An 8635-nucleotide genomic window follows, 5' to 3' on the forward strand; every position below is an offset into this window, starting at 1 on the left:
GCTGATACCATAAAACGCGTGACAGCAACAGCAAGGGCTTGACGAGCCAGTAGACGAAGCTTTAGGGCTCCTAAAAGTTGTAGACCAGCAATGCTGCAGTCTCACAGCACTGCTCCAACATAAACTCACTCTGCTGCTTAGTTGTAATTGGTTCAAGGAGTGTGTTAACGAGTTATCTTTGTTCCAGCAAGTCTTAGGCTTGGTCGGGTAACGTCCGTATCACCGGCATAAAACTGAGGCAGGCTCTGCATTGCACTCTCCAGCAAAGTTTCACGGGAAAGGCGGTTGCATGCCAACAGCCAGCCTGGACTGCGTTCGTACCGCTGGATAGCCCAGCAGAAATCACCGGGGACTCTCAGCCTCAGCAAAACCAGCTCCTTGCAACATCAGCGCAAAGAGATCACACAAGCCCGGCAGTAAACACTCACCCCAGAGCTGCAAAGTGCTGCCGCTGCCTGAGCCAGATGCTGCCTCCGATAACCCGTGTGCTAACCGGCATTGCTGCAGTCCTGGGAGGGGGGGCTGGAAGTTTACAGAGGCCAAAGACGGAGCTATTTAAGACAGGAGTGAGTACTACACAGCTGAGACCTGGTCCGATAAAAACGTAGCTGTCGGAGTCATTTTATAGGGTTTAAAAATATTTTCAGAAGAAAGCCAACTTTCCATTGTTTGCCACAGCTTGTCAGAAGCCTACGCATCCAGCGGCGTAGAGGAAAGACTCTCCAGCCAGCGCGGCACAGCTAGAGACGTATGCAAATTTTTGGAGAGCTTGGCTTCGAGTGCCCTCCCACACGCCTATCCACTCCCTCGCAGCAACCCGCTGCAATCCCAGGGCTCAGCCCTTCGCCTCCGTGGGCTGCGAGAATCAGGCCCCGGCTCCTCACGAGGCCACCTAAGCCGCCCTAGCTTTCGGTTACGCTCTCCTAACACCAACACAGGCCCCACGAAGGACGAAACCTGCCCGTCTGGGAGAAAGAGCATTTTCGGGGATGACGGGACGACCTGCACCAGGAACCCTCCCAAACCTTGTCACCCACCGCCCACGGGCTGACGCATTTCTTTAATATTGCTATGTCTTTACATTAAGGAAGGCAAAGTCAAAGAGGATCACGATACAAACCGCTCTTTTGCCCAAACACGCACAGGACAAACTTAGCCGTGCCGCTTAGGATGCTAGTGAAAAGCACTCCGATTACAACACAGCGCACCAGCCCAGAGCTCGCAGAAAACAGGGTTTAGGAGACGGAAAGGTCCCCAAAATTACTTGGCAGATAGACGTGCCTCCGGGGCGTTTTGTCGGCTAACAGCCAGCTCACTGCACAGGCGGGGTGAAGCATGCACAGACCAGTCCCTCGGATGGTAAGGGTTAAACTCGCGCATATTTGGACTGAAACTGCATTTCTGGGCACCACCGCTCTGTCCAGGGTTACACCAGAGAAACAATGCTAAATAAAGATTACGCTGAGCGGTATTATGTAAATAATTCTCTTCCACAATGAAAGGATAAACCTAGGCTGCTTGGTTAGTTATTAACTCGAGAGCCAGCACCACAGAGAGGAAATCCTGCCAGCTCTCCCTCCCTCGGCACAGGCACTCGGAGCACCGCAGATGGGCCGGCGGCTCTCGGAGACAATACCCGCGACGGCCCTGCCGCCCCGCGCACCGGCACTCGCCCCCGCGGCGCTTCCCGTGCGGAGAAGCCGTCCCGGCTCCACAACATCTCCTCCCAGGCAACCTCGCTGCCACCGCCGCGCCTGGATTCGGCCCCTTTCCTCCTCCTCCCACCGCTGGCTCGGGAGCAGAGGGCTCCCTGCCCTGGGACGGGAAAACACGCCTCACCACATCCCTCCCTTGGAGCCAGGCCCTTCCCTTCCCTTCCCTTCCCCGCGCGGGCCGAGCCGGTCCCCGCTGAACCCGCCAGGCGAGCGCGCAGCCGGGGACGCGGGCACCGCCGCCCCTGGGCCTCAGCCAGCCGCAGCCCGTCCAGCCCGGCCACCCGTCCCGCAGGCGAGGGCCACGACCCCCGCTCCATACTGCGGCCACGGTCACTCCTGCTCCGGCCACGCGCAAGGAGCCCTTTGGGCATCAACCGGCAGCTCCGCTTCCCCGAGCCATCCCGCCTTGCCTAGACCGCACCAGCTTGCAGCTCTGCCCCATAGCTGCTCCTCTGCTGGCCCGTGCCTCCGGAGAGCCCTCTGCCCCACAGCAGCTCTCCCCACTGGCACCTCCGGGCCCAGTCTCTCCTGCCCCTCTAAACCTGCCTATTTTCCCTTGAAGGCGAAGCCCTTACCCAGCACCTCCGCTCGCCTCATCGCCAAAACCGTCCCCCGCTAACGCCCCGTGGGCAGCGCAGACACCAAGCGCGCCCCGCCGCAAAGCAGCGATCCACCGCTGCCAGCCCAAGCGCCCCTCGCCAGCAGCCTGCCGGAGCCCGCAGACACCTTGGTTTCCCCCCTCCCTTTCCAGCCCCTACCGTGCCTTCCTCGGCCCTCCCGGAGTTCGCCTTCTTTCGCAGTTTCGCCTGCCTAAAATAACCTCTACCTTTCTGTCTCTGCCACCCCCCAGCCCTGGCTCATGACTGAATGCTTTATGTTTGTCATACAATTTTAAATCTGTCAGCAATTCATGCATCTGCTGCCTCCTAGGTTTTTAATGCTGCAAACCCTTCTGGGATACAGCCCTGCATAAAACTCTCTATGGAAAACGAAGCCGTATCTTATTTAAAAATGGAAGCAGCTTTGAGATCATTTCTTTGCAAGGTGTCGGGCTGTTTCAAAGAGCGGCTGCTTCCCCACAGCGAGCAGAAAAGCAGTGATGCTATCCATTCTAAAATAAACATTATGGGAGCGGCGATAAGGGGAAATATTTCAGCTGAGTAAGAGTAATGTGGGTTCAAATCCAAGCGTAAGCCGATATTGCTTGTAATTTGTTCCCAAGCCAAGAAACAGACCGGGAGTGAAAAAATGGAAGGCATTAAACAACAAGCAGTGTACTCAGCGACTCTGGGAAACTTCAGCATTTCCATTTATGTTATTATTTTTTTAAATAACCTTCAGTTTCACGGATCATAAAGTTAATTTGGAGTTAACTTCCCTTCTCTGTAACTAGACAAAGCTGCTATCCTTTACATTCGTTAATGTTTGCTCAGCGCTCTGGAGCTATAAAGCGCTCGAGAGCACTAACCATTATCAGCGTTCTCCGTGCCACCCAGCAGGCACATAACCGCGGCGGCTGCCTCGCTGCATTTCCCCCCTCCCCGTCCCCCAGCTCTCCTCCAGCCCTGGCACTTCAGCAGCAGTCACGGCCGGAGCCTGCCCCTCCAGCCCCGTCCCTGCCGCTCCTCCTCCGGCGCCAGCCATCCCTCCCCCGGGCAGGGGACGTCTCCAGGCCCCCGGGCTTGCTCCCACCGCAGCACAGCTGGAAGAACCGACCCCGGAGAGACTCGGACCAGAGGCCAAACGCAGCAACCAGCACCTCGTCTGTCTGCCCGTCCACAGCCGCATCACGCTTCCCGCTGAGCTCCCCAACTTCTAGATGAGAGGTGGCAGTGCTGGCTGCCCACCAGAGATACCCCCTTCCCAGGGGCTCTCACTGTCTTTAATATGGGACAGCCCACAGCCCAAAGAGTTTTTAAGCTCACACAGGCAAGTTCTAGAGTGGGAAGGGAGAGGCAGAGGCCCCGAGAAGGGAAGGGACCAGTGGGGGCACAGCAGGACTGGAGATGCAACCCAGATTTCTCCATTCCCAGCACAGCCCCGCCGCTGCCTCGCGTACGGGTCAGGGTTCGCTTCCCACCACTGCCAAAGCACTCATTTCCTCCGGCTCTGTCCTGCCCTCCTCCCCCGCCCACCAGTCCCCTTCCTCACTTGGACCAGGCTCTTACAGCAAACACTTGGCATTTTATGCCCTTCTTCCTGCAGCTCTAGCTCCCCTCTTCAATCTTCCTTTTTTAGGAGGCATCTTGGCTGTAAGCATGTTCATTAACTGATATGCCTTTTCATTTCCTACTATCAGGCAAAAATCCAGCTCTCAGACATTACAGGGTAAACCAGAGACCTTGACACCTGTGTGCCAGCACAAGCCCATCCACAAATGCTAGTTCTCCACCGCTTTATTTGATACATGGATACATAGCACAAGCTCTTCAAAGCCATGCAAGAGCCTGTGTTGCAACATCCTAGATGAGAATCCACAACCTCATGACACCCAAATCCTTAAGCGGCTGCAGAAGCCTCAGACGCTAATCACCGAGGAGACTGGGTGCTGCTATACATCACTTCCAGCTCCATTAGAGCTGACCCCGCTCTCTGCCGAAATCTCTCAGCCAAGACTAAAGTGAGTTACGGTCCACACAAACGCAGCTATGCAAAGATAACAGCCCTTTTAAGCACACGCTGCCCGGGATTTCCACCCTCAAGCGCTCCTGCGTGCAGCCCCCGGCCCGTGTCTGCAGGATCGCTGCTCGCGGGTACAGACCCGGCAGGAAACCGGGACTCCACTGCTCAGAGCAGCAAGCCCTGCACCGAGCGCGCTGAGCCTCAGCTCGCGGGGAAAGGGAGCCGCCTTCACCAGCTCTTCAGCAGACTCACTCTGACATATCGAACTTCACGTAACCTCTGTGGCCTTAATTTTCAGAGGTGTGTAGTGATTTGGTCAGAATGAGACGGCAGTTGACGTTGGGGGAGTTCCGCACCCCAGCACAGGCTCTCTCAAACCCAGACCCCTTCGCCGCTGCTCAAGTCAGCCGCTCAAAACCTGCTTCTGAAAATTCACCAATTCAGTCCTTCTTTTCTCCTACCCTTAACCCACCCAAGAACTGGGAAGACCACAATTTTCTTCCTTCCCAAAGAGCTGTGAAGATGACGAAGTATCTCAGACATGCAAATTAGAGCTGACTTTATGCGGGTTTCTCTCCCAACAAGCTAACTGCAAACAGTGCTGTACTTCAGCGGACGGAGGTTCCCTGGTCACCAGCAGGAGCAACACCAGAAAGCATCATTTTACAAAGTCATACATTTTACAAGCCTGTCGTGACACATGAAGACATCTTCTACGACCCAGTTCCAGGCAGAGACGAGTAGCTCTACCAGCGCGTAGCTGCCAGCACGGCTGCAGGCAGGCCTTCCTCACCCATCACAAGAAAACTGCCTTCACCAGGCCGGATTGTGAAATTATAAGCCACGAAAAAGGCCTGAACCAAAACCTCTTTGGATTTAGCACAGGATGGCTCCAGGGACTGGTACAACCTCCACTCTAGGCAACTTGGTTCGAATCCAACCGCAGCCATTAGCAAATGAAAGGTATTGCCAAGTAGCAGCTGCTCGGTGGCTTGTGTGAAACAAGTTTACGGTTTCAGTCCAGATCCCGTCATGAAAAAATGCCAGTCACCGCCCTGGCACGCCAAGGTGTGAAGCGAGAGGCATCCTCCCACCTCTCCGGCAGCGGGGCGGCCGGCGTTCCCGCAGGGCCTCCCAAGGAGCGCCGCAGAGGAGCGGGCCCCGAGCTCCGCAGGGGTTTCAGAAGCAGGTATGCTCTGCAACTTGGCAGAAACACACTGCGAAACAACAGAAACCGCCACCCACGTAAAGCCAGGAGAACAAAGCACCAGCGCCTGCCTGCCCCAGACGCGCGCCTGACCCATCTCCTCTCTCACACCAAAAATAACTTCTACTTTTTCCCTTTTGGCAACAACAAAGCAGGGTTTGAATGCATTTGCTTTCAATAAACTAAGCGCATTTTGCAAGAGTCTCTCTCATACTGAAACTTACTCAATTGAAAGTTATAAAATATTGCTGCACACAGAACTTCTCTCCCCTGGCACCTTGGGACTCAACAGTCTCAAACCCCTCTGCTAACATCCTTGTTTACCCTCGTCCCTGCGCAAGGCACGGCTTCGATGCGCTGCGGAGCCGGGCAGACACAGGCACGCGGGGGCTGAGCTAAGTCCCACAGCCACCAAACGAGTCAGCAGTAAAACCCAGAGAATTAAGCGCAACTTCACTAAAGCCATTCAGGAGTTTTGCCACCGATTTCAGCAGAGATGAAAATACTAATCCAGCAGTCCCAGCTCGCATTCCTTCCCTTTATGAGTTAGTCTTGTTATCAAACCCTTATCTCCAAATCCCACAGCAAACTGAAACATGCAAATGACTTATCCCTGCCAATACAAACCCTGTGCCAAACGCAAAGCCCTTGCACCACGCGGCCAAGGAATACACTCGGAACAGCATCACATCCGCCAGAGTCGGGTTAAAACTGCAGGATTCAGCAGAGCCTCGGTGTTTTCAGGCGTTTGGAGGATAGCGAGGGAGAGGTCACAGAAAGAGTCCAAATGATAAATGCATATGAAGCAAAAGGGTGGTGTTAGGAGAGGGGGGGAAAAAAAATCATTGCGGAGATCACCTCCAGCAGCACTGTCCTCTGGGGCAAATTCCTGAGCTGACCCAAAGCGCCGGGTTCAGGGAGCGGACCGGCCTCCAGCAGCGCCCGCAGGCTCGCAGACGGCCAGGGACGCGCACGCAGGGACGGCCGCGCGGCTCGAAGCAGGGTGGGTTTATCGGGTCAGCGCAGCCCCTCGCCCCCGGCAGCCGGAGCCCCGGGAGGCCCCGAGCCGCGGCGGTTCTGCTGCTTCAGTGGCTCTGGCAGGAGCCCACGCAGCAGGCAGCTGCCTGCACCGCTGCAGCCTCCGCGCTGCGGGTCAGGGCACGGGAGCAGGAGGAAGGGCAGCGGGAGAAGAGGGAACAGGAAATTAGTAAGAATCGGCAGAAAAAGCAATCACTCCAGAGACTGCGGCCGGGGAGAGGCGCGTACACTTGTTGCCTGCAGACAGCAGCAGACCAGCCCTGTTTACCCACCATAAATATTTACACATCAAGCACTAAACGCCGCATCTCCAGATAAGCGAGCTCAGTAGTTCTTATCTCCCCCTGTAGAGGAGCCGCCGGCTGCGACTAGGACTTCAGCCCTCTCCCTAAAACACATATCGCACATTTTCAGGGCACCAGGGCAAGGTTTCGCCAGGGCCAGACGTCCCGCTTGGCGATGAACGGCATCTTTGATGGAGGTTAATGTCTCCGGGCTCTCACGCAAGCACGAAACCACCCGTTTCAAACATGCACGTCGGGCACGAGCAGAGAAATAAAGCAGAATCAAACAGCAAAACAAGAACGCAACACGTTGAGCGGCGTCGCCGCAAAGAGCTGCGCCCGCACCCCGCTGCGGGCCCAGGCGTCCCCCGAGCCGCGCGGGCCCCCCGAGCGCCCGCAGACCCCCGCTGCCCCCAGCCAGGCGATGCCTCCGGCCATTTCGGAAGGGATCACAGGAGCGCTTTCCCTTCAGGAAGAGTGGAAAAAAAAAAAAAAAACCTAGGAAAATAGAGCAGAAAAAGTTTCTTCCCGCAGAGCGGCTCCCGGTCCCGTTTACGTAACGGCGGCGGCTCGCAGACCGACCTGCCCGGCGGGGGCAGCGGCTGGGGCCGCCCGCAGACACCGGCGGCAGCGCCCTGCGCGCCCTCCTCGCCCCGGGGGCGGCGTCCCCCCCCCCCCCCCCCATATATAAATACATACATATACGTGTCGGTGCACAGACAAACACTGGGCCTCCTCCGCCAGCGGCGCGGGACCCGCAGCGCTGCCATTTCCCCTCCCGGACGCGGGCGCACGAGGTGCCGCGCCGGAGGCTCCGCGGGGCGGCGGCGGCACCGGGCCGGGCGCAGCCTCCCGGGGGGGCGGCGCGGGGCTGCGGGGGGGGCGGAAAGCGCAGGTGGGGCCTGGGGGGGGGCCCGGAGCGCTGGGGGGGGGGGGGGGGGGGGGGGGAGCGGGGGGCCCCTCCTTACCTAGCCGCGGTGCCGGCCGCCTTCCCCCATCGCCGCCGCTTTCAAGTTCTCCTCCTCTGCCCGCGGGCGCCGTGACCGGGACCCGGCCGGGGGGGGGGGGGGCTGGGCGGGCAGCGCGCCCCCTCCCTCGCCGCCGTGTTTATAAATCCAGCGCCATGGGGCTGCCGCCCCCGGAAACCCGCCGCGCCGCGGGGCCGGGCCGGGCCGCCCCTCCGCCGCCGCCGTGGCCCAGCAGCGCCCTGCCCTGCCCTGCCCTGCCCTGCCCTGCCTCGGCGCGGCGCGGCGGGCGGCGGCGGTCCCTCAGGCCGCCCCACAGCCGCCCCGGCCGGCCGGGGGGGCGGGGAGGGGAGGGGAGGGGCGGGGCGGGGCGGGGCGCGGAGGGGGCGGGGCGGGGCCGCCCGCGAGGAGGGGCGGGGCCGCCCGCGCGCCTTAAAGGGGCCGCGCCCGCACCCCCGCGCGCGGCGCCGCTCGGCTCGGCTCGGCTCGGCTCGGCGCGGCTCGGCTCGGCTCGGCTCGGCTCGGCTCGGCTCGGCTCGGCGCGTCGGCAGGGCCTGCGGGCTGGTGCCGGGCCTTGGCCGCGCTGGTGTCACTGGTTAGTGCCACTGTCTGTCCTGGTGTCACCGCCTCTAGTGGTGTCGCCAGCTAGTGCCACCACCTATATTGCTGTCACCACCTATACTGGTGTCACCAGCTAGTGCCACTACCTATATTGGTGTCACCAGCTAGTGCCACCATCTGTACTCGTGTCACCACCTATATTGCTGTCACCAGCTAGTGCCACTATCTATACTGGTGTCAGCA

The 8635-nt window shown here is 59.0% G+C and overlaps 1 protein-coding gene across 10 annotated transcripts in view; it reads right to left on the reverse strand.

Annotated features, from left to right (window-relative positions):
* The window catches only part of NCOR2 (nuclear receptor corepressor 2), a 272197-nt gene extending 264023 nt beyond the window's left edge, over nt 1-8174 (reverse strand). For all 10 annotated transcript variants that reach the window (XM_064522029.1, XM_064522028.1, XM_064522027.1 and 7 more), the window contains exon 1: nt 7835-8174. The gene's annotated coding sequence lies outside the window, so the exon portion shown is untranslated. The remainder of the gene's footprint in view (nt 1-7834) is intronic.
* Nucleotides 8175-8635: the final 461 nt, after the last annotated feature.

Source organism: Dromaius novaehollandiae, chromosome 17 (genome assembly GCF_036370855.1).
Source record: "Dromaius novaehollandiae isolate bDroNov1 chromosome 17, bDroNov1.hap1, whole genome shotgun sequence".
In the NCBI taxonomy this organism is placed as follows: Eukaryota; Metazoa; Chordata; class Aves; order Casuariiformes; family Dromaiidae; genus Dromaius; species Dromaius novaehollandiae.